Source organism: Geotrypetes seraphini, chromosome 2 (genome assembly GCF_902459505.1).
Source record: "Geotrypetes seraphini chromosome 2, aGeoSer1.1, whole genome shotgun sequence".
Taxonomy (NCBI): Eukaryota; Metazoa; Chordata; class Amphibia; order Gymnophiona; family Dermophiidae; genus Geotrypetes; species Geotrypetes seraphini.
In genome coordinates this window covers 196,235,708-196,259,469 of record NC_047085.1, presented here as the reverse complement: position 1 = coordinate 196,259,469, position 23,762 = coordinate 196,235,708, and the positions used below count along the sequence as shown (strand labels likewise).

The 23,762-nt window shown below is 45.0% G+C and overlaps 1 protein-coding gene across 2 annotated transcripts in view; it reads left to right on the top strand.

The window, feature by feature from the left end:
* Positions 1–3,029: 3,029 nt before the first annotated feature.
* The window catches only part of CD83 (CD83 molecule), a 40,009-nt gene continuing 19,276 nt past the window's right edge, over positions 3,030–23,762 (top strand). The window contains exon 1 of one of the 2 annotated variants that reach the window (XM_033930246.1): positions 3,030–3,048. The gene's annotated coding sequence lies outside the window, so the exon portion shown is untranslated. Of the gene's footprint in view, positions 3,049–12,514; positions 12,665–23,762 lie in introns of those variants that run through there. The other variant, XM_033930245.1, reaches the window with a different exon arrangement.

Here is a 23,762-nt window from a genome sequence, read left to right as displayed (position 1 = left end):
GAAATATTCGATCATCATAGGAAATGGATTGGGTTAGTTATGACATCAGCACGAATGGTATTAGCTGCATATTGGAAAAAAAGAGATACACCATCAATTAATATACAGTGGTACCTCGGTTTACGAGTGCACCGGTTTGCGAGTGGCTCGATTTACGATTTGCTGCAGGCTGCTTCATTAAGGTAAACGCCAGTGCGGGGAGGCCAGGTGGGGTGAGCAGTCCTTCGGGGTGGGGCGAGCAGGCCTTCAGGAGAGATGCAGGCCTTCAAGGGGAGGGATAGGCCTTCAGAGGGGATGCAGGCCTTCGTGGGGGATGCAGGACTTCAAGGGGGGGACAGGCCTTCGCGGGGGATGCTGGCCTTCAAGGGAGGGAGATAGGCCTTCGGGGGGGGATGCAGGCATTCAAAGGGGGGACAGGCCTTCAGGGGGGACAGGTCTTCCAGAGGGGGAAGACAGGCCTTTCAGGGGGACAGGCAGGCCTTCGGGGGGGGGGGGATTCAGGCCTTCAAAAGGGGTGACAGGCCTTCGGGGGGATGCAGGCCTTCAAGGGGGGAGACAGGCTTTCGGGGGAGATGCAGGCCTTCAAGGGGGAGACAGGCCTTCCGGGGGGGGGGGGGGACAGGCCTTTAAGGGGGCAGGCAGGCCTTTGGGGGAGGAATGCAGGCAGGCCTTCAGGGGTGGGATGTAGGCCTTCAAGGGGGGGACAGGCCTTCCAGGGGGGGAGACAGGCCTTCTGGGGGGGCAGGCCTTTAAGGGGGACAGGCAGGCCTTTGGGGTGGGATGCAGGCCTTCAAGGGGGAGACAGGCCTTCCAGGTGGGGAGACAGGCCTTTCAGGGGGGTAAAGGCCTTTAAGGGGGACAGGCAGGCCTTTGGGGATGGGATGCAGGCAGGCCCTCAGGGGTGGGATGCAGGCCTTCAAGGGTGGGACAGTCCTTCCGATGGGGAGACAGGCCTTCCGGGGGAAAGGGGGGCAGGCCTTTAAGGGGGACAGGCAAGCCTTTGGAGTGGGATGCAGGCAGGCCTTCAGGGGTGGGATGCAGGCCTTCAAGGGGGGGCAGGCCTTCAGGGGGGGACAGACCTTCAAGGGAGGGGAGAGGCAGGCAGGCCTTCGGGGGGTTGCAGGCCTTCAAGGGGGGACAGGCCTTCAGAGGTGGGATGCAGACCTTCAAGGGAGGGACAGGCCTTCAGTTGAGGGGGGCCCTGGTATAGAGGTACACTGAGGGAGGGAGTGAAGGGGGGGTTCAAAGAGACGCGCATATGCTGGACTTTGGGGGGGAAGAAATAATGGTTCTGAAAATAGAGGAGAGGGAGAGAGATGATGGATCATGAGATTTAGGAATGAAAGTTACAGAAAGGGATGATGGATCCTGGAGTGGTGGGGAAGGAGGGATAGATGCTGGATGAAAGGGTAGTTAAGAAAAGGTGGATCTGTGGAGGGAGACGAAAAAAGGATAGATGCCAAACCTCTGGAGAGGGAAGGGAAATGGAAGGGGAGGACAGGGATGGCAGATGGATGGTTAGCACAGAGAAAGAAGAAGGAGATCCTGGCAATCAAGTTATCAGAAGACTACCAGAGCCTGGGATCAACAAGATTTGAATAATGATCAGGCAACAAAAGGTAGAAAAACTAATTTTATTTTCTGTTTTGTGATTACAATATGTCAGATTTGAAACGTGTATCCTGCCAGAGCTGGTGTTAGACCGCAAACGTGAGCTAGGATTTAACAAAGAGAGGAAAAGTCTTTTTTGTTTGTTTATTTTGTTTACACCACAGCGCCAGTGTGGTTAGGAGAAGGCAAAGGGGGTGAAGAGGCTATAAAATAAACCCACCAGGATGTTTGAAAAAAACACCTAATTGGGCAGGAAAATCGAATCGAATCAAAAAACCAATTCGATAGGCTGAATCTAATCAAATCGAATCAAAATTTTTTCCCCTGAATTGGGCAGCACTAGTCGCTACCTTACTCTTGATATTTGGTAATACAAGACCAGCCAGTAGGTTTGATTTTTCTTTTTTTATTCTTTATTTTTATTTATTTCTTCAAATTTTACAAGCATAAATCTTGACATGAAAATAGAATCACAATGCAATAAAGTAAATTCCTTATCCAACTAGGAAAACAACAGAGTAAGTTTAATGCAATTCTAATTACACCCCATCAATATAAGAAAACCAAAGAGGGAAGGCATGATGTGGAAAAAACAGGGAAATAAAGTAAATTAATAACGAAAAAGCTTGTTGTATAATTGGCGGATTAGAGCCAGTAGGTTTGAGCTATCCTTTGCTGATGGCTTTAGACATTCTGCTATTCCATGATGGCTGCATTTTAGAAAAGACAGGATGATGATGCAGTCACTGCAGAGGGATCTTGTACTGATATTTTGCACAACCAAAAATGGTAAAACACTGTTGGGTGGGGGGCAGAGAGAGAACAGGATGCACAAAGCTCTGGGTAACCTGGCAAGTAAAACTGGGATGGTAGCGATTTTCTTTTACTGGGCTATGCTCAGCACAATAGCATACAAATCATATGCATGCTAACTGTGCTGAGTAGCCCGGTAAAAGAGTGGAGGAACTATGCCTGGTGCCTTCTCAGAAGATCAGAAAAGCAAAGCAGCAGGCACAGCTCCTCCCCCCCCGAGCCCCAATCAGATGAGTGTTGCTCGGCACAAATAGCATACAAAATATATGCATGCTATTCGTGTGGAGCAGCTTGGTAAAAGGGGGAGGAACTGTGCCTGGCGCTTGCTTAGAAGAGCAATTGCTAGCACAGCTCCTCCTCTTGCCTACCAATTCCTGCCTCTGCTCTTCCTACCTGCCGGTTCAGCTGATTGCAGCAGGGCAATCTCTGATCAGCTGAGCCTGAAGGACTCCCCAAAGCTGTAGAAGGATGGGAGGGTCCTAAGGCACCTGAGCCAATCACGGCCTTTGGCCTTTCCCAGTGCATCCCATGATGCACCAGGAGGGGCAGGGCTGCCATTTTGAAGAGGTGGGCGCAGAGGCAGGAGGGAGTGGGCATCCCTCCTGCTGATCTTTTCTACTCAAGGTACAGGGAGTGTCTGTATGGGGGTTCTCAGCTGCGGGTCTTTGAGCTGGGGGTCCGAGCAGACCTAGTCCAGCCCACTAGACCACCAGGTTTGTCTTTTGGGTGGGGGGCCTTGGCTGGAGGGGGGACAAGGGGGGAGACTTTTTTAAATTTTATTTTAATGGACTCTGTTGTGTGAGCAGTGAGCACACAACATATGCACAACTGCTGAGCCCATAAAAATAAAACCAAAAACGCCCTTTGTAGCTGAGCCAGCTGCCCTGCCAGCTCAACTGCAAAAGACTTTTTTGGTTTTATTTTGGGCTCACACAACACATGCACAGCAGCTACCCGCAGCTCCTTACTGTCAGAAAATTACTGCACCATTTGGTGCTGGGGTGGGGTGGGCATTCCCTTTTGTGCATCACTAGGAGAACTCATTTAAATACTAATGAGCTCCTAGTGATGCATTTGCATTGGGTTCTTGGTGGCTGCTATGACAATTGGCAGCAGCCACCGAGAACCCTTTTCTGTATTAGGAGGACAGCTTTCTGAGCTAGTAAGAGTGCTTTAATGACTCTTACTGCCATGGAAAGCTTTTGTGTATTGAGAGCTCAGTATTCTGCTGCCATCTAGAGGATGCTTAATATAAACTGAAACATATTTATGCAGCTATATAAGCTTATGTTAATAATTTTATTTATCTGCAGATAAGCAGCACTGTTTTCTAAATGCTAATTTCCAGCACTGATTGTGTGTGAATAAAGTTAGGTAGATGGCTCAAGCACAAACCACAAAAGAATTGTTCAGTTTTTCAGAGGAAAAACGGACGGAGTTACTTAACAGACCCATTCTATATGAGGGGGCTACATCTGTTTCAACTCTACCATCATGGTATGAACTTGAGGTCCAGGATAAGAAGCTGATTAGGGCTGAGTTACACGCCAATACTTTGGCACAATATGTGTCTACAGCTATGATACCACGTGGCTTGAGAATCCAAAAAGGCCCATCCTTGTTCAATCAAGATCAACAGTTCAAGGATAAATGGTGTGCAATTCTAAATAAATACAGTATGGATTTGATGTTGCTCATCATAGAACAAATCACTGCATTGGAAATGGAATTGAAAAAGAATATATCAGAGTTGAAGAATATTATTAAACTGGCATGTCCAGTAGGTATGGATTTCGAATCCCTGGAGGGTGACCATAAGCAGAAGATGGAATTATATCGAGACACCATTAAACAGAATAAGATTAAAAAATACAAACGTGATGAAAGCGACTATATGAATAACCAGGTATATTTGTGGTTATTCAAAGGGAATATGACACAAGGGAATAAACAGGCATTTGATGAAGATCAGTTATCCACAGATTAGAGTGCGAGCAGTGGACAGAATAGAGGCCGGTTGACCAATAGAGGACAACAAGGACAGGGGGGTTTTCAACAGGCACGGGGACAACGTGGAAGACAGAAATCACGAGGCCCCAGACGAGTGGGATTTCAGATGCAGCAGGGGCCTATGCAGGGTCCCGTAACGAGATCTCAACAAAGGAACAATCAGCTGTAGTGAATTTATCTGGAAGACCTTTGACAGAGCCTCAAGAATTGCTCTTGAATCTGGGCCTAGGATTTGTTCCAAGTAAAAAATATGATGCCTTTGAAACACACCTGTCTATATTTAGTCTCTTGAGGAAACTCCATCTGAAAATGTTCTTTATGGACCATAGTCCGAAGGATGATGGCACCTTAATCTCCCGGAGATCTGGCTGAATGCCTTCTACAGTTTTACACCTGAATCTGAGTACGTTTCGGGATTTGATATTGGCGGATGTGGAGAAATTAGAAAGGAGTATGGCTGATGCCCACCCTGAATATAATCTGAGTTATGAAGAATGGCAAGCATTAATCAACTTAAAGAATGATAAGTCGTGGATTATTATGAGGGCTGACAAGGGAGGAGCCACAGTTGTACTATCTGAGAATGATTATATCCAGGAAGCTTACCGTCAGTTAAAGAATGTTCGCCATTACCAGCTACTTCAGGAGGATCCTGTGGGAGAATTGAAGAGTACCATCTCTAATGTAATATCAAAAGCATATAAAGAAAAATTAATCACCCTTAGGGAGGCTGTTTTCCTAAATCCTAAATTTTATGTAACCCCAAAAATTTATTTCCTCCCTAAAATCCATAAAAATTTGAGAAGCCCCCCTGGTCGCCCCATAGTCTCCATGCGAGACTCACCTTTGGAACCTCTCTCTAAGTTTTTGGACATTTTTTTGCAAAAAGAAGTGATGGATATCACATCTCGAGTAAAAGACACTACTCATATGCTGGAAATGTTAGTGGAGATCCAGGGTGTTGAATCTACCTGGCTCTTTGTTACGTTGGACGTCACATCATTATATACCATGATCCCTACAGACAAGGCCTTGGAGTTGTTACAAGGAGTCTTTGAGAGACAGAAAGTAAGATCTAATATTCCGGTATCCTTTTTGATGGAACTAGCCTACTTGGTCTTGAAAAAAAGTTATTTTTGGTTCAACCACCAGTTTTACCTCCAGGTGCATGGGATAGCGATGGGGGCCTCATTGGCTCCATCTTTGGCCACTTTATACATGGCTATGTTGGAAGAGAACTATATATATAAGCAGTGGCGTACCAAGGGAGGGGCATGGGGGGCGGTCCGCCCCGGGTGCCAAGCCCTGAAGGGGTGCTCCTGGTCCGGTCCGGTCCGGTTCTCCCCCCCCTGCGCCGGGTGTCGCGTCTGGAAACAGCCTGCAGCAAGATCACGCGATACCAGCGATCTTTGCCTGCTTTGGCTGTTTCTCCGCCACGGTCCCGCCCCTCCTCTGACGTCAGAGGAGGGTCGGGACCGTGGCGGAGGAAACAGCCGAAGCAAGCAAAGATCGCTGATATCGCGCGATCTTGCTGCAGGCTGTTTCCCCAGGGAAATGAAGCGGGGAGGCCGGGGGAATAAGCAGTGCTTCGTGGTGGTGGGGCCGAGCGGTCTTTTGAGGTAGTGGGGGGGGCAGCAGGCCTTCAGGGTGGGGCGGGCAGGCAGACCTTGTGGAAGGGGTGAGGGACAGGCAGGCCTTCGGGGGGGGGATGACAGGCTGTTGGGGGGGGACAGGCCTTCCAGGGAGGGCACAGGCCTTCAAGGGGGGACAGGCCTTCGGGGGAGGTGCAGGCCTTCAGGGGGGGGGTGCAGGCCTTCAAGGGGGGGGCAGGCCTTCAAGGGGAACAGGCAGGCAGGCCTTCAAGGGGGGTGCAGGCCTTCAGGGGGGGTGCAGGCCTTCAAGGGGGGGGATAGGCCTTCGAGGGGGGTGTAGGCCTTCGGGGGGGTGCAGGCCTTTGGGGGGGTGCAGGCCTTCAAGGGGGGGACAGGCCTTCAGGGGGGGCAGGCCTTCAAGGGGAACAGGCAGGCAGGCCTTCAAGGGGGGGGACAGGCCTTCGGGGGGATGCAGGCCTTCAGGGGGGGTGCAGGCCTTCAAGGGGGGACAGGCCTTCGAGGGGGGTGTAGGCCTTCGGGGGAAGTGCAGGCCTATGGGAGGGTGCAGGCCTTCAAGGGGGGGACAGGCCTTCAGGGGGGGCAGGCCTTCAAGGGGAACAGGCAGGCAGGCCTTCAAGGGGGGTACAGGCCTTCGGGGGGGTGCAGGCCTTCAAGGGGGGGACAGGCCTTCGAGGGGGGTGTAGGCCTTCAGGGGGGGTGCAGGCCTTTGGGGGGGTGCAGGCCTTCAAGGGGGGGACAGGCCTTCACGGGGAACAGGCAGGCAGGCCTTCAAGGGGGGGGGACAGGCCTTCGGGGGGGTGCAGGCCTTCAGGGGGGGTGCAGGCCTTCAAGGGGGGGGACAGGCCTTCAGGGGGGGCAGGCCTTCAAGGGGAGCAGGCAGGCAGGCCTTCAAGGGGGGGGACAGGCCTTCAGGGGTGGGATGCAGACCTTTAAGGGGGGGACAGGCCTTCAGGGGAGGGGGGCCCTGGTATAGAAGTACACGGAGGGAAGGAGGATGGGTTCAAAGAGACGTGCATATGCCGGACTTTGGGTGGGAAGAAATAATGGGTCTGAAAATAGAGGAGAGAGAGAGAGAGAGATGATGGACATGGGTTTTAGGGAGGGAAGGAACAGAAAGGGAGAGAAGTTGGACACAAGGGATGGTGTGGAGGGGGGGGATAGAGATACTGGTTAGGAGGGTAGTTGGGAAAAGAAAGGGAGAAATGGTGGACCCTGGGGTGGTGGGGAAGGAGGGAGAGCTGCTGTATGAAAGGGTAGTTAAGAAAAGGTGGATCTGTGGAGGGAGACAAAAAAAGGAAAGATGCCATACATACGGGGAAGGGAAGGGAAATGGAAGGGGAGGACAGAGATGGCAGATGGATGGTTAGCACGGAGAAAGAAGAAAGAAGGAGACCCTGGCAAGCAAGTTATCAGAAGACAACCAGAGCCTTGGACCAACAAGATTAGAAAAATAACCAGACAACAAAAAGGTAGAAAAACTAATTTTATTTTCTGTTTTGTGATTACAATATGTCAGATTTGAAATTTGTATCCTGCCAGAGCTGGTGTTAGACCGCAAACATGAGCTAGGATTTAACAGAGAGAGGAAAAGTCCTTTTTGTTTCTTTATTTTATTTACACCACAGCGCCAGTGTGGTTAGGAGAAGCCAAAGGGGGGTGAAAAAGCTATAAAATAAACCCACCAGGATGTTTGAAAAAACACCCATTTGGGCAGGAAAATCGAATCAATAAACCAATTCAATAGGCTGAATCGAATCGAAATTTTTTTTCCTGAATCTGGCAGCACTAGTTTGTGCTACTGTCTTAGACTTTAGGACCTGGGATTGGGGAGAGTTGGCATCCTCAGTACTTTATAATGCAAGTGAAATGAGGATTTGGTCAGATTTTTGAAGGGTCTGCACTCTGCAGAAGAAAAATATTGAATAGGCCGGGGACATGAGACAGCAGGAAATGGGAATTTTCTTCCTTCTATTTTTGTGAATGGAAAGGCTGAGGATGTCAGAGAGTTCAGTTAAAATATGTGCTTTATAAGAAAATATAATAATGTGTTTTATAAAGTTTATAGCATTGCTGGCCTACCCGGTGAGGTGTTCCTAGTGGTGGTGGCGGTAGCGTGTCAATGTGTTGAGAGGAAGAGGTGATCTGGGAAATTCTGCTGAGCAAACTCCGGGCCCATTTCCACCCCCCAGTTAGTCCACTCCACTCAACTGGTTCACACACTGAGTGGGTCTTTGGGTGTTGTTCCTGGGTAGTTGTTTTGGGATCTCTTCCAGTGATTTGTCAGTATCTCCTTCTGGTCCAAGGAAGGAAACTTTGTTAACCTTAGCACTGACCTACAGAATATGTTTGTAACAGCGCTGCTTGTGTGGCATTAGTCTATGTAGTGATCGAAAGAAAAAACCACACCTTTGCACATTTTTGCACTATATGGTGGGTGTATGAGGAGATTCACATTTCCTGCACAGCTAAGTCCGTGTGAAGTTACCTTGTGTTGTATTTGACATCTAGCAAAGTCTCTGTTTGGAAGGAAAGATCTCAGCTTAAAAATGAAGTGGCCAGAAGTTATGGTAAAAGCAGATAGCGTAGCTGGTTTTAAGAAAGGTTTGGACAAATTCCTGGAGGAAAGTCCATAGTCTGTTATTAAGACATGGGGGAAACATCTGCTTGCCCTGGATCGGTAGCATGGAATGTTGCTACTCTTTGGGTTTTGACCAGGTACTAGTGACCTGGATTGGCTTCCATGAGAATTGGTTATTGGGCATGATGGACCATTGGTCTGACCCAGTTAGGCTATTCTTATGTTATGTTCTCATCTGTAGGGGCCTTTGTTTTCACTTCTTATTTTAATGTATTTTTTTTTCTGAGAACTTATCAGTGTTTTTTATAATGGGAACAAAAATGGAAGAGAATTAATGTGTGTGGAATGGGGGGAGTAACTAATTTATTCAGCTAAATAATTCAATCCACCTCAACCAGACATAGGAGAACTCACGCACCATTCACACACCCTCCAACCAAAAACGTCAAAAGAAAAAACAGTTCAACAACCTCCTAACACTCGACCCCCAACTCTACAACCTATTGACCTCAACCACAAACTACAAAACCTTCAAAAAAGAAATAAAAACCCTTCTATTCAAAAAACACATAAAACCGAACTAACACAATCAGAACTGTCCCAAGCCTCATCTACAACTATTTCATATGTACTTCTGATGTCATGACAATTCAGACATAATTTATGTTATGTTATGGTATGTTTGGAATAATGGTTACATATATGAGGTTCAATAAAAGAAAATTTTCACTGCCTGTTTCTATTATGACCATTTATTCAGTTTCATGGTTATTACAAAAAATATTTTTTTACATGGGGGGGGGGGGTCAAAAAATTATGGGCCCCGGGTGCCACATACCCTAGGTACGCCACTGTATATAAGAATGAACAGTTCATGAAGGTGAAGATTTGGAAGAGGTTCCTGGATGACATTTTCTGTGTGTGGCCTGCTACCATGGAGGAATTGTTAAGTTTTTTGACATGGTTGAACCAGGTGGATGAGAACATACAATTCATGATGACAGTTCACCAAGATGAAATCACCTTTCTGGACTTAAAAATTATGAAATCTGGAGGGAAGTTAGTAACTTCTATTCATCGTAAGGAGACGGATCGAAATAGTCTCTTACGTTTTCATAGTTTTCACCCTAAGAGACTTAAACAAAATCTCCCGGTTAGTCAGTTTTTACGGCTGCGAAGAATATGTTACTCTCTGGATGAGTTTCGATTCCAGGCAAGGGGGATGAAACAACGTTTTTATAACCGGGGATACCCTCCAGATGTGGTCCAAAAAGCTTATAAGAGAGCCAAGTATGCCCAAAGGGAATTACTATTACTTACTAAGTCTAAGAATAGTAGTGGGGATACTGAAACAGTAGCGTTTGTGCAATGCTTTTCCACTCTGGCCCAAGAAATTGCACCGATCATACGTAGGCATTGGCACATTGTTCAACTGGCCATTCCTACCCTTACTGAAAACCCTATTTGTTCCTATCGTAGGGGAAAAAACTTAGGTGAAAGTGTTGGGCATTATATCTTTAGAGATGTGGAAACTCGTACTGTGAGGTGTCATTTCCCCTGCGGGCGGTGCCAATGGTGCCCTTATGTTATGGCTGGGGAAAGCTGGACCCATTCCACTTCAGGGAAAAAATATATAGCACGACATCACACGAACTGTAACTCGGATCATGTCATTTACCTTATCCAATGTCCCTGTCCAAAACTATATGTTGGTCAGACCACTCGGGCAATAAAGGTACGCTTAAAGGAGCACAAATCCCGGGTAAATACTAGCTGCGAGGTATCTCCTCTGGTCAGACATTGGAAGGTTTGTAATCATAACCTTGCTGATTTAAAGTGGAGAGTATTTGATATGATCACAGTAGGGTGGGAGGGAGGCAACACAGAACACACGCTAAATCTAAGAGAGCTTAGATGGATGTTCCAGTTGGAAACAATGGCCCCTACTGGTCTGAATGAAGTCTCGGACTGGATGGCCCAAGTGGATGCTTGAGGGGACTAGGATTGGTATGAATGACATAGAGGGATGGCTGTTAGCCGGTATGATGAGGACATCAGGGAAGGGGCTTATTTAACACTCAGGTTCGCTGCCGCGGCCATCTTTGAATGCCAGCGGCAGTAAGAAATGAATAAGTTTTTGCTTATCCTTAGGTAAGGGTTGCTGTTTTTAATGATTATTTTGAAAAGAGGGGATTGACTGAAGATATAATGTTGCCCTTTGTATTTTTTGCAGTTCCCCCAACCTTTGATAAAGATACTCGAAATGCGTCGGGAAGGGGCACCGTAAGGACTTAAAAGATAAGTTGAATTTTAAACTGTTAAGTTATAAAGAAAGTAAATCAAATTAAGTTATAAGTTATATATATAAAAAATGATAAAGGGAATAATGAAGAGCACCACTCCAGCCAAATTCGTTTGAATTGGTGGAATCTGAACTCCCATAATTCATAACCTAACTGAGAGTTTATTGTTGGGTGTGTAATTTCCAGCACTATCATATGTACCAAAAAAACAACAACCCACTAATGAAAGCTATAGCTTTTCTCTTTCCTTTCTGTCCTAGCTTTCTTCTTATCTGTTTTCCTTCCCCATTTCTGTCTTTCCAGCCCTTCTCCACTATCTTTCCACTTTTTCTTCCCTTCTCTTTTTTTCTACTATCTGTCATAATAGAATTAGGGACCCTTTTACTAAGCTGTGCTAAAAGGTGGCTTATGTTATTATTAACATGTGGGTTTCCCACACACTGAGACCACTTTTACCACTGTTGTAAAATGGCTGCATTTCCCATTTTTTTCTGTCAATCACCAAGCGTTAATTTCTCAATTAGTGCATGGCCATTACTGCATAAATTCTTACCATCACCTATTTACTAGGCAGTAAGGGCTCATGCTAACCATACACTAATCAGTTAGGGCATAGCAATGTAGTTGAACTAATTGATTAGCGCAGGGCACACCTACTCTCCACCTCCAAATACACACCTGCACTACTTTTTAGTGTGGGTACCACATGCCGATTCCAAAACTACTGTCTGAGTGTGTCCCACTTAGCACCATTTTAACCTGTGGTACGCACTAGAGAATGACACGGTGGCAAAATTCATCACCGTTCCCGTCCCCGTGGGAAACCATCTTCATGTCATTCTTTAAGGAGAGAGGGAAGAATCAGAGTATAATTGGGCACAACCACTGACCCGCAAGCTTTGCTTTGAAGAATGCTGGTGTAGAAGGACCGAGGTTGAAATAGACACTAGAAAATGACATGGGATTATTTTCCGCAGTTATCCGCGGGGACGGGAACGGTGATGAATTTTGTCACCGTGTCATTCTCTAGTACGCAGCTTAGTAAAAGAACCCCTGTGTTTGTAAATGAATACTATGCTATATAGAGGGTGACCATGAGGTGGTGGTATACTAATTCTAATATTAACAACAAGTGTTTAAGCCCGTTACATTAACGGGTACTAGAGTAGATGTGTCTGTCTTTCTTTCTTTCTCTCTCTCTCTCTCCTTTTCCACTGTCTGTCTGTCTTTCTTTCTTTCTGTCTCTCTCGCTCCTTGGCCGCTTTCTACCCTCATGCCCAACAATTGTCCCTTTCTATTCCCTCCCTCCTTCCTTCCTATGTCCTCAGTGCCCCCAATGCCTCCTTCCTATGTCCTTAGTGCCCCTTCCCATGTCCTTAGTGCCCCCAGTGCTTCTTTCCTAAGTCCTTAGTGCCCCTTCCCATGTCCTTAGTGCCCCCAGTGCTCCTTCCTATGTCCCCCCTCATTGCCTTCCAGCCTTTGTCCCACCGCCCTACCCCGAAGCTAGCCAGCCTACCTCCCTCCAGCACCGAAGCCTGCCCCCCCGTACCGCCCCCCCACTACTGCTACCTACCGTCTGGCCTACCGCCGCTTCAAATATCCCCCCGGTCCACCGCCGCTGCCACCCGCCGCAACTAAAGCAAAGGGAAAAGGATCCGCCGCACACAAACCACCGCCAACCGCAGGCTCCAGCTGAACACGTCGAACACTGCTACGGAGCTACAGATCACGAAGTTGTAAGTGCGCATTTGCGCTTAGGGTTTTATTATGATAGATTATATATATTTTTTTATAAACTTTATTCATTTTAAATCTAAAATCAAGTACAATAAATACATAGATTATATTTTGCAAGTACTGGCAAGGTTCTGTGCAGATCACGAGAGATTATCTAGTCATCAGTAGGATGTTACAGTTAAAAATATCTCAAATAAATAAAAAGGTTGTTCACATTTTTTCTTTTTGTACTTCCTGTATATTAAAATCAATAAAAAAATTTGAACTTAAGAAAAGGATGTTCACTTGTGGCCACTGACCGACATTACATTCCAAACCCATTTGTACAAATTTTATAAAGAGGGAGAAAAAAGCCTCATACTAATGTAACACCATCCCACAAATTATAGATTCAAACTGTTTTCAGTATTATCCTTGGCACAAAAAAAACCCTTCCTAAATAACAACACCAAGCTTAGAAATGCAAACTGCTGGCCAGTTGCACAGTTCAGGACTTGTCTCAGAACGGGACTTTTCTCCTTAGAACCAATGGCTTCAACACTGTCTTCTCACTCCCTTAGAAATTTGTCGTGCACATTGTCACATTTACCAGCAGTTTTGGGCCAATGATAATACTGAAAACAGCTTGAATCTATAATTTGTGGGATGCAGTTACGTTAGTATGAGGCTTTTTCTCCCTCTACATAAAATTTGTACAACCGGGTTTGCAACACAATGCCAGTCAATGGCCACAAGTGAACAACCTTTTTATATATTTGAGTTTTGAACCTTTTCGGTTGTTTTCCTGTTCTAATTGTATTTGATACAAGAGAAAACAACAAGAGGCACAGCTGTACAAGAGTATTTTAAAATATACAAAATTATTTGGCATGAATCTAGGAAACAGAGAAAGATTAGTGAGTCAAGCTGGCAGGGCCAGGCGGATGTGAGTACTGCTAGTAAAAATATGTTTCTCTTTTACCAAACTAATTCCATTCTTTTCAGAGAGTGATGATCGATGCATGGCACGGTGTTAGAAATGAGCTATGTGTGAGCTTTCAGTTGGAATTGTGATTTTTCAAAGAATTCCCGAACTTGCCTTAAATTTCTCATGATTGAGAATGATTTTTGTATTGTTTTATTGATTTGCGGTTGCATGGTGCAGCATCTGTCGATTGTTATTCCTAGTAATTTTAGAGTGGGTTATATGGGGTAGTTGATTGCGTTGATTTCCATGTTGGTTATGGTTGGTATTTTGTTGTTTTCAAGGAGGATGAATTTAGTTTTGTCTATGTTCAATTTCAGTTTGTGATCTTTCATCCAGGTCGCTACTGATTTTAGTGTTTGGTGTATTGTGTCTGTCATGGAGGGTTGAAGGGTACAAGAATGGTGATGTCATCTGCATATGCCTTGTTTGTCCAGGTGGGAGCTGAGGGAGGCTGTGTAGAGGTTGAAGAGTGTAGGAGATAGAGGGGATCCCTAGGGAACTCCGCAGGGGTTTGACCAAGGTTCAGATTTTTCTTTGTCTGATTTTACTCTATAGGTTCTTGATTTTAGGAATTCTTCAAATCATGAGTATACTTTATCTGTGATACCTATTGTATCTAGGATTTGTAGTAGGATGCTATGGTCCACCAGGTCGAATGCAGCGGTCAGGTCTAGTTGTATGAGGATCATTTTTTTTCCTGTGCTGAGATGTTGTCTGGCTGTGTCTAAGAGAGATCCTAGTAGTGTTTCTGTGCTAAAGTTGGTTCTGAAGCCGGATTGCGTAGGATGGAGTATGTTTTGGTTTTCTAAGTAATTGGTGAGGAATTTGGCAACTAGTCCTTCTATTATTTTGACATAGAGTGGAATAGAGGCAATGGGTCTGTAGTTGGATGTTTGGTCTATTGGTCCTTTAGGGTCTTTGAGGATCGGGGTGATGATGATTTCGCTGAGGTTAGTTGGGTAGTGGCCGCTTATAAGCGTGATTTGTATCCATTTTAGAAGAAAAGCACAGAATTTTGTGCTGGATGTTTTTAGGAGATATGGTGGATAGTTGTTGAGGTCACAGGATGCATGGCTGTATTTTTTGTAGTATTTGTTGAATTCGGGCCATTGAATGTTGGGGAATTGAGACCATATTCTGTCTGCTGCAATTGAATCTCTATCTGTGGGGAGAATTGAGAGTTTGATAAGAGGGGTAGGAGTGTCATTGAGGGTAGCTCTTGCATTTGTAATTTTATTTTGGAAGTGTTCTGCTAATAGAGTGGCTAAGGGGGGAGTGGTATTGTAAGTGGTCAGGTAAGATTTGGTGTTAGTTAGGCTTTTTAGAATTTGGAATAGTTTTTTGGTGTCTTGGGTTTCAGTGCCTATTAGGTTGGTGTAGTGTGCTTTTCTCTTGTCCTTTAATTGTGCTTTGTATTGTTTGTTGATTTTTTTTCCAGGCGGATTTTGCATGATCCGAGTTCGATTTTTTTCCATTTTCTTTCTAATCGTCTACATTGTCTTTTGAGTTGTAGCAGTTCAGTTGAACCATTGATCTGATCTTCTGCTGGTTCTGGTTTTGGTTTGCAATGGGGCTAGTTCATCAACGGTGTTGATGCATAATCCTTCCCATTGTGAGATGAAGTCCTCGAGGTTGTTTTCTTGAATTGTTTCATCTATTTTAGCCCAGAATTTGGAGGGTTCGATGTGTTTGCGTGAGGTATATGTTACTTTATTGAGTTTTGTTATGTTTATTTTGTTTTTGGTCCAGTTGATGTTGAAGGTGTAAGTGTAGTGGTCTGGCTTAGACTTAGTCGTACAGCATGTATAACCGAAAGTTATACAGGCTGGGATCGACGGAACTTGGACGTTGTGACTTAGACCATGTAAAACATGGTCTAAGTCACAAAAACCCACCTAAACTCACCAAATAAGCACTGAAAACACATAACACAGATCCCCACACACTACCCCAGTGATCACCGACCCTCCCCCCATAAAATATTAATCACACCTTTAAAATTCAGCCTCCAGACCATCATCACCTGGCCACCTGGCATAGGAAAGCCTAGTCGTCCAGCACAGAGGCAGCTTAAGTCGTCTTGGGGGTGGGTTAGGGACCCATAGAGAGGAAGACCCATGCCCATAAGCCCCTGTAATCATTGCATTGATACTTAAACATGTACACTCCCCTATACACCCCCTAAACCCTTTTGTACTGGCATATAAGTGGCTCCTGCAGCCATAAGGGCTATTGGGGTGGTAGATAAGTGGGTCTAGGGGATTCTGGAGGTGGTTTGAGGGGCTCACCATGACCTATAAGGGAGCTGTAGGGAGGAGAAGCCATGGCACCCTTTTTGTGAAGTTCACAGCAATGCCCTGTAAGGTACCCCACTATTTAGGTGGCATGTCTGGGTGTGCAGTCCATCACTTTGCAGACCCCTCCCATGTCCAACAGGGCTTGTTCTAGGTGTTTATGACTTGGATGAAAAGTTGGACGGAAATGTGATATAAAGATGGACGATTTAGCGGCTTGGATGATCAGATCGGCAGGACGTATAATTAGACGATTTTAGAAACAAAAAAAATTTTGGACGTATTGTTTGAAAATGTGTCATAGGCTGTTTTTTACTTTGGATGACTTGCGAGTTGGATGTAAACGGATTTAGATGTCTCTTTCGATTATGCCCCTCCACGTCAATAATATCCGGCTCTATCTCTATCAAAATAAAGATGTCTCCAGTCTCCTCCTGCCTTTTTCCCTCAATATACAGTATCTATCTCTGACATACTGATTTTTCCTTTTTAGCTCTTTCTTTCCTTTTTTGGTCCTTGTCCACTCAAATTTCACCCTACTCTTTTCTACTTTTCACTTACCTATCAACTTTCCATCTCCTTTTCTCACCCCTTAGCTCTTCTGTTTCCCATCTTCCCAGCCATTTATCTTTTACCTATTTCCCATTACCACATGTCTATCCTCTAGTACTAGTACTAGTACTGTCTGATGAAGGGATTTTTTTTAAAATTTGATTTGATTGCCCTGAATCAATTTTTTTGATTCAATTCACTTTCAATGACACAGCTTTTTAAGTTTAAACATTTTATTTAACCAATGCAATATCATGTCAAAGATAGGAACATCTAATCTGTAATATTGTGTCTATGCAGCTTACATATTGATTTGACCCAGTATGTTCTTATCTTTCTCTTAAAGTGCTTCCAATTTTTCTTTTCTGCCTCTGTCCACTCAAATGAAACTCTTGCTTTATTCCTTTACATTTTTAATCTAATCAACTTTATATCCTCTTCTCATATCACCTAGCTTTCACATTTCCTATCTTCTTATTCACTTTTATCTGCTCCCCATTACCACATTTCTACCCTCTGTTCCCATTATTCTCCTCTCACTCATCTCCTTCACAACTCTCTCACATTGATCCACCATTTTTAGCATCACCCTCCTTGTCCTTTACTCCACCCTTGTAATCTAGCATTTCCTTCCTCTTTCTTTCTTTCTTTCTTTCTTTCTTTCTTTCTTTCTTTCTTTCTTTCTTTCTTTCTTTCTTTCTTTCTTTCTTTCTTTCTCTCTCTCTCTCTCCCTCCCTCCTATGTCCAACATCTCTCCTTTCTTCCCTTCTACCCCCTCCTCCCAAGTCTGACATCTCTCCCTCCTTCCATCTTCTTGCCTAGAGTCCATATCCTTTCCGCCTTTCCCTATCTCTCCTCTCACCCTCTGCTATCTCTGTGTTGTTCAACTTTCCCTCTCCCCATTTTGCCCTCCTTCACCATCCATCTCTCTCTCTTCATTTCCCCTCTCCATTAAGTCCATCTCTCCTTTTCCCCATTTTACACCCTCTACCATCTCACTCTGAGCCCCTTTCATCCATTTTGCCATCTCTCCCTCTCCTGCCCATTCTGTCCTCCCCAAGTCCATCTTTCCCTATCCCCCTTCTATCTCCTCCGCCATCTCTCTCTGTCCCCCTTTAAGCCCTTCTGTCCTCCCAATCCATTTCTCCCTCCATCTCCCAAATCTGACATCTCTCCCTCCCTCACTTACCCCATCCATAAGTCTATCTTTCCCTCCTTTCCTCACTTGAGTCCATCTCTTCCTTCCCCCACACTCTCCCCCAAATCCAATATATCTCTGTTTCTGCTTTCTACCCCTCCCTCAAATCTGACATGTTTCAGGAAAAGCCTTCTTTCTAGGGCCCCCCAAGTAGTGGTGTACCTAACATATGTGACACCCAGGCCTATGAAAAATATGATTTTTAGCAATAATCTACACATCGCACAACAAGAGTGTACCTAGGAAAAGGTAGCATCTTACATACTGCAATGAGCAGTAGAACATCAATACGATACCCATTGTAAAACTAAACAAGCCAGACTAGTACAGATCGATTCTGCACAGTCAATACTATCAAAAAACCATGTCTTTTGTACATACAAAACACAAACACCCTCACCCAGTATGTAATATGTAATCACAAACTAAAAATAGAAATATGTAAACAAAAATTAAACTGAACCACAAAGAAGCCAGTCTCTGCATATGATGCAACATCATAGAAACAGAAACAGTGATGCATGTTCCCTAATATTGTGCAAAATATAAAGGTAGCAGATGTAAATGTGAAAAGGAAATGAGAAATAACAATTATTACTTTACAAATTAACAAACAGAAATAAAACAAATAATGGGGGAAAAAAAATACCATTTTATTGGACTAATCCATTTTTCAATCAGCTTTCAGTGGCCAAATCCTCCTCCTTCAGGTCAGTACAGTATACTGCTGTCCTGATCTGAGGAAGGGGGTTTAGTCCAATAAAAAAAATTGCCTTATTTCCACTTCCTGTTTATAAACTTTTATCAATACAGCTTTATTACAATACTAATTTATTCTACAGCAACATATAAAAATCTTTTTTTTTTACCTTTTGTTGTTTCTGCTTTATCTTCTCTTTGCTCTCTTCGTTCCATACAGCCTTTGTCCTTCCTCTGCCACTTCCATCCACTGTCTGCCTTCTCTATCTCTTCCATATGGCTTATTTCCTTTTTCTATGCCCCTTCCATAAACTGTATATCCTGTTCCCTTTCTCTCCTTTCTACATGATTCATTTCAGCTTCACCCCCCCTCTCCATTTTTCTCTCTCTGTCTCCATCCCCTCCTCTAGAGTCTGGCATAACTCTTTTCTCTTTTCCTTCCTTCCCACTTCACCCCACACCCTGACATCTCTATCTCCTTTCCTTCCCTTCACTCCCCCCATGCCTTGGCATCACTCTCCTCTCTTTCCCTTTAATCTATCCCTCCCCCTCCATGATCTGGCATCTCCTCTTCTTCCTTTCCCTTGGTCTGGCTTCTCTGTCTCCTTCCCTTCCTACCCCCCAAGCCCTAGCATTTCTCCCTCCACCTTCATGGTCTAGAATCTTCTTTCCTTCCTTTCCCTCCCTCCCTCCCTTCCCCATTGTCTGGCATGAGGAAGGAAGGAGCAAGAGTATTGGCAGGCAACATGAAGAAGGCAATCGAGAAGGCTTTAAACTAACAAATAGGGGAAAGCCGACAGTCGACCACCAGTCGATGGCACGGACGACAGGATGCCCCGATGAAGAAACCATGGGCTACTACTCATACACAGGAGGGGACGACCTCACAGCAAATAAAGAAGACAAGGCAGGAAGGGACAACTCAGACACAGGAGGGGATGACCGTACAGCAAACAAGGGAGACAACACTGGAGCGGTTAAGGAAACCGTGAAAGAAACAGTAGAGACAGTAAAGAGTAGGAAGTCCAAAAAGGTAACACGAAGAGAACTCAAATGCATGTATACGAATGCTAGAAGTCTAGGAAACAAAATGGGGGAACTAGAGACAATAGCAAGACATGATAAATTGGAAATCATTTGCATAACAGAAACATGGTGGAATGAAGAAAACAAATGGGACACAGTGCTACAGGGATACAAACTATATAGAAGAGAAATGACTCAGAAATGATAGAGGAAATCAAACAAGAATGCAAGACGGGCAATGTAATAATATTGGGAGACTTCAATTTCCCGAGGATAGACTGAAAACTAGGAACCTCCAACTGCGGCAAGGAGGCCAAGTTCCTGGAGGCGCTAGGGGATTGCTTCCTGGAACAAATGGTAAAAGAGCCGACAAGAGGCAACGCCACCCTGGACTTGGTACTAAATGGCCTCATGGGTCCGACAAAAGAAGTAGAAGTTACAGTACCGCTAGGGACGAGCGATCACAATGTGATCAGATTTAAGCTTGACATCGGGAATAGAAAACATGCCAAAACCCTAACCAAAACCTTAAACTTTAAAAAGGGCAAATACGATCACATGAGAGCCATGGTGAAAAAACGACTCAAGAAAAAGGTGGACAAACTTGAAACGGTAGACCAGGCATGGTCCCTACTGAAAAATACTATCACAGAAGCACAAAATCTCCACATTCCAAGGATCTCCAAAGAGGGGAGAACAAAAGGTAAGGGAGAACCGGCATGGCTTACCAGACAGGTGAGGGAAGCCATAAAAGAAAAGAAGGACTCTTTCAAAAAATGGAAACACATGAAAACAACCGAAGCATGGAAAAAACATAAAGATGATCAGAAGAAATGTCACAAGGCGGTGAGGGATGCCAAAAAGGACTATGAGGAAAAAATAGCGCAAGAGGCCAAAAACTTCAAACCCTTCTTTAGATACGTAAAAGGGAAAAAACCCACAAAAGAGGCGGTGGGACCCCTGGACGACCAGGGAAGAAAAGGGTACATCAAAGAGGATAAACAAATTGCAGACAAACTAAATTCCTTCTTTGCGTCCGTCTTTACGGAGGAGGATACCGCAAAAATACCAGAAGCAGTGAAAGTGTTTAGTGGAGTAATAGAAGACAGCCTCACCACAGTTGAAGTGGAGTTGGACCAGATATACTACCAGATCGACAAACTTAAAAGTGACAAATCCCCTGGACCGGATGGAATTCATCTGAGAGTTTTAAAGGAATTGAAGGTTGAAATCGGAGAGCTATTGCAAAAACTTGCCAATCTGACAATCAGAACTGGACAGATACCAGAAGACTGGAAGATAGCAAACGTCACGCCAATTTTCAAAAAAGGATCGAGAGGGGAACCGGGCAACTACAGACCTGTGAGCCTTACGTCTGTCCCTGGAAAGATGGTTGAAGCACTGATCAAGGATAGCATAGTCCGGCACCTAGATACACACGACTTGATGAAACCCAGTCAACATGGGTTCAGGAAAGGGAAATCATGTTTAACGAATTTACTTCAATTTTTTGAGACCGTGAACAAGCAAATTGATAGTGGAATGCCGGTGGACATAATATATTTGGACTTCCAGAAGGCGTTCGACAAAGTTCCACATGAACGACTTCTCAGGAAACTACAAAGCCATGGTATAGAGGGAGATATACACAGGTGGATAGGCAAATAGCTGGAAAACAGAAAGCAGAGAGTGGGCATAAATGGGAAGTTCTCAGACTGGGAGAAAGTGACTAGTGGTGTGCCCCAGGGCTCGGTTCTTGGGCCTATCCTATTTAATATTTACATCAATGACCTGGAAGAAGGAGTATCCAGTGAGATCATTAAATTTGCAGACGACACAAAGCTATGCCGGGCAATCAGATCGCAGGAGGATAGCGAGGAACTCCAGAGCGACTTGTATCAGTTAGAGAAATGGGCAGAGCAATGGCAGATGAAGTTCAACGTGGAGAAATGCAAAGTAATGCATTTAGGTAGTAAGAATAAGGAACACGAGTATAGAATGTCAGGCGCAACTCTGGGTAAGAGCGAACAAGAAAAGGACCTGGGTGTACTGATAGATAGGACCCTGAAGCCGTCGGCACAATGCGCGGCAGCGGCAAAGAAAGCAAACAGAATGTTAGGCATGATAAAGAAAGGAATCACGAGTAGATCGGAGAAAGTCATAATGCTGCTTTATAGAGCAATGGTCAGACCTTTTCCCTCCCTCTCTCTCCCCAATTGGGTACAGCATATCTCTCCTCTCTCTCTCTTTTTGTCATCCCCCTGTCGGTAGCACAGCTTTCACAACTCGCGGCTTTTGCTGGCTTCTGGCCTCTCTGCTAGGTCCTGACTTTGCGGAAACATGAAATAAGCGATACTAGCAGAGTAGTGAATTGTGAATGCTGCCACTGCGAGAAGATCACGATGCTGGCTCTCAGAGCACCCTCTTATGAGCTGTACCCACCCCTTGATACGCCACTGCCTCCGAGTCCAATATCTTTCAGGCACTGTTGAGGGAGCGGCATCTTGCTGCTAGCCAGCCTACCTGATGGTTGGCTCTCTCTGCTGCTCCCCTTGACTTGTGATCCTTTCCCCCTTTCCCGATCAGCATTTTCTTCTATCCCCCGCATTTACCTTTAGATTTGCCACAAAGTTTGCCCGGTGGCGGCAATGATTCACAGAGTGGCCCTGTTGCCAAACCAGGTGCTTCTCTCCATTGCGGCCCACTCTGTCTGTTTCCTGTTTCTGCTGGGGCAGACTGCAGTGGAAGCACCGGGGTCAGTGGCAGAGCTGCTCTATGAATCACTGCCACTACTAGGCAATCTTTGCAACAAATCTACTCCTACTACTGGGCAGGGGGTGATAGTGGAAAAAAATGCTGTTGGGGGGGGGGGGTGGTAGTGTGAAAGGATTAGGTGCCGGGGAGCAACAGAGAGAGCTGATCATCAGGTAGGCTGGCTGGCAGCAAGATACTGCTCTCAAGAGAGCTGCCAGTTGGCTTCATTGTAGGGCCACCCCTCCACCTACGGTATGTCAATCAAAGTTAGGCACTGTTTATAGAACAGCATCTAACAGCGCCTAATACGAGTTAGGCACTGGTATAATATGCTAGGACTTTTCTGGCCTAATATATTGACGCCTAACTTAAACCACGTCAAAACTCCACCCCTAACCACACCTACTTTCCATGTAGGCTAATTCATTTTTTAATTGTTTGCTTTTAAATCCGTTTTTAATAGCACTTTCAATTAAGAGAGCCAATAAGCCAATTAAAAAAAAAAAATTAAGGGCTCCTTTTACAAAGGAGCTAAACCGCTGGCCGCGCTAGCCACTACCGTCTCCTCTTGAGCAGGCGGTAGTTTTTAGGCCAGCGCGGGGGTTAGCGCGCGATGAAAAGTCGCGTGCGTTAACCCCGCTAGCGCGGCTTAATAAAAGGAGCCCTAAGTTAGACGCCTATATCAGAGGCACCTCCAATTTAGGTACCTAACTTCAGGCGCTGTTTTTGTTCTCTCCCTCCCCACCCAGCAAGGCCAGACTGGGACTCATTTCAACAGGAAGCCCCCTTGACCCTGAGTGAAAGAGCCACTAAAATGAACTCTTCTTTTGGGGAAGGGCAGTTGCCATAAGTTGTGGTGTGGCCCCTTCAGCAGAAGTTCCCTTGACCAGGACTAGCTGGCTACCTCCAAGTTTATTTTTAAACTATGCTTTACATTGACATGACCATTTTATCATCTTCATGCTGTTAATATGATGCTATTTGTTGTGCACTGCCTTGGGTGACTCTCCTCATATTAGCTCCCCTTCCTTTCTCCTCTCTCTTCCGTCTCTCCTCTCTCTGCTGTTCCCTGCTCCCCTTCCTCTGACGCCTTGCTCCCCTACCATTCCCCCTCTCTCTTCCCTCCTCCCGTCCCTTGCTCCCTCTCTATGTCCCCTAATCTGCCTCTTCTTCGAATGCCTATAATTTTTTTTTGTCCTGTAACTTTACTATGAATGTCAATTGTAACCCGTTCTAAGCTCCTGGGAGAACGGGATAGAAATCTAAATAAATAATCTATCTCAATAAATATGTGGGTGATTTGAAAAGTTTGGTAAAAAAATAAATTAAATAAAGTAGTCTCTATCGAGGTTTATACACTTAGTCCAGTGAGTTTCCAGCATTTTTTTTTTTTTGTATCATAGGAAAAATAGCTTATGAAAAAAAAATCAACAAATATTTTAAATGGAACCACAAGGCCCATTTCTTTCCCAACCTGACTGATCCAGAAGGCAGAACTGCCCATCCATCTTCCTCTGGGTCATATTCTAGTTTTTTAAAATTCCCCTTGTGAATCTATTGTACAGTATATACTTATTTGCTTTCAGATGTGCAAGTAAATTAATTTC